Here is a 2546-nt window from a genome sequence, read left to right on the forward strand (position 1 = left end):
ACCATTGTTGATAAACCAGGGAGAGAAAATGTTGTTGCTGACTTCTTGTCTAGATTGGATTTGTCTGCAGATGAAGATGGGACGGTGGATGACCAGATGCCTGATGAGCATCTGTTTGCTATCTCAGTACTCTCTCCATGGTTTGCTAATATAGCAAACTACCTTGTTTCATCTTAGTTTCCTCCGCACCTCTCTTCAAAAGAGAAGAGAAAAATCATCAGAAAGAGTGCCTCATTTACATGGATTGGGGGCAATCTGTTCAAGCTTGGCCCCGATCAGATCTTAAGGCATTGTGTAAGGGAAGAGGAAGTCTTTGACATCCTCCTCACCTGTCATGATGGGCCCTGTGGAGGACATTTTGCAGCAAAGAGAACTGCCTTCAAGATCCTGCAGGCAGGCTACTATTGGCCCACACTTCATCAAGATGTCAGAAGATATGTCAGCCAGTGTGACCAATGCCAAAGAATGGGGAAACCGACCCAAAGGGATGAGATGCCTCTCCAACCTCAAGTGACTCTTGAGCCATTTGAGAAGTGGGGCATCGACTTTGTGGGTCCAATCAATCCCTCTTCGAGGCAAAGATCCTACATCATTGTGTGCACTGACTACCTGACGAAGTGGGCAGAGACCAAAGCAATCAAAGCAGCAACAGAAGAAAAAGTGGCCGAGTTCCTAAGAGAGAACATCTTCTATAAGTTTGGCTATCCAAGAGAGCTGGTCACCGAGCAAGGGAGCCAGTTCACCTCCCACCTGGTTGAAGATCTCCTAGCTCATCACAAGATCAAGCATAGAACTTCCACTCCCTATCATCCTCAAGCAAATGGGCAGGTGGAAGTCACCAATAGAGCATTAGAAGGGATCTTGACTAAAGTGGTGAGCAGCAGCAGAAAGGACTGGGCAGATCGTCTGGTTGAAGCCACATGGGCTTACAACACCACTTGGAAGACCACCACCGGCTTCACACCTTATGAGCTGGTCTATGGGAAGAAAGCTTTGCTGTCCATTGAGTTTGAGTATAACACTTTGAGGATGGCAGCTCAGCTGGACCTAGATCTCAGCCATGCACAGCAAGAAAGGTTATTGCAGCTAAATGGACTGGATGAGCACCGCATGCAGGCCCTCCTTCACTCAGAAGTGGTTCAACTTCAGAGGAAGGTGTGGCATGACCAACATCTCCATGACAAGCAATTTCAGCCGGGAGATTGGGCTTTGTTGTATGATTCCAGATACAAAGATTTCAAGGGGAAGTTGAGAACCAGATGGCTAAGACCATATTCAGTGGAAAAGTGTCATGACAATGGATCCGTCCTCATTCAAACCATTGATGAGGAAGCCATTCCCATGCTTGTCAATGGGCATCGATTGAAGATCTACAGGAAGCCTCCCTCAAGACAAGAGTTCATCAAAACAATGGAGAAGGCAGTATTGGTCATAGAGAAGGGTCCTGCCCCTGCTTTGGGCACACCCTGAAGCATCTAAAAAATAAAAAAATAAAAAATAAAAAATAAAAATAATAAAGATCCTTGGGTGAAAACCTCTCTGAGGCGCCCAAGGCAGGTGGTAGGGGTGAAAACCTCATTGAGGCACCCCTGCTATCTTTCAAAAAAAAAAAAAAAATAAGAGATAAAGATCCTTGAGTGAAAACCTCTCTGAGACGCTTAAGGCAGGTGGTAGGGGTGAAAACCTCATTGAGGCGCCCCTACTATCTTTCAAAAAAAAAGAAAAAAAACACAAAAAGAAAAAAACAAAATCAATAAGTCATTATGTGAAATTTGCATGCAGATTGCAGGTGTTCTATGGAGGAGAGGAAGCCTCTCAACTCAAAGCCAGAAGTCCTTATCATGCAGCCAGGACACCTCACCAGCACCTCCTCCAAGAATGCCTATGTTCTTCAAGGTATGTGCACTTTTATTATAAACTGAGTCTCCTACAGGAAGACACAAATTTTCTACAGGAAGGTGCGATTTTCTACAGGAAGGTGAAAATTTCTACAGGAAGAGCTGCCTGTCTACAGGAAGCTCTGTATTTCTACGGGAAACTTCCTGTAGAAGCTCAGAACGAGCCAGAATGCGTCTCATGAGCAGATCTGATGACTACGGGTTGGTGTGGACACATGCAAGCCTCTTTTAGGCTCATGCACGACGTTGATACCTTGCTCCACCATCCTCGTCACCATGCAACTAAGATCCCTGCACCAGCAAACCAGATCAATGAGTTCTCGTGGAAAAATCAGTTGTCAGAGAAAAATGAACACCGAGAGCTCATACCATCTACATGTCGAGCATGAGAAGCTTCAGGAGCGCGATTAGCAGGTCATCTCCATTGTCAAGTAGCATGCACCCAAGGAGGGGAGACTGTTACAAGGCACCCCGCGGGAATCCTGTAGCAGTCAAACATGCAGGAGTGGATACCATTCATCGCCCAGCCATCTGAAAGCAACACGCGGGCGCATGCAACCAGAGCGTCCACTACAGCGCCAGCATCCTGTAGCCACGAGCCTCCGGGACTGTGTAAGCCACATGCAGCAGGTAGATCCGTCATCCAAA

This window comes from Pinus tabuliformis, chromosome J (assembly GCF_031772625.1).
Source record: "Pinus tabuliformis cultivar Carrire ecotype Pingquan chromosome J, CPIR1, whole genome shotgun sequence".
Classification (NCBI taxonomy): Eukaryota; Viridiplantae; Streptophyta; class Pinopsida; order Pinales; family Pinaceae; genus Pinus; species Pinus tabuliformis.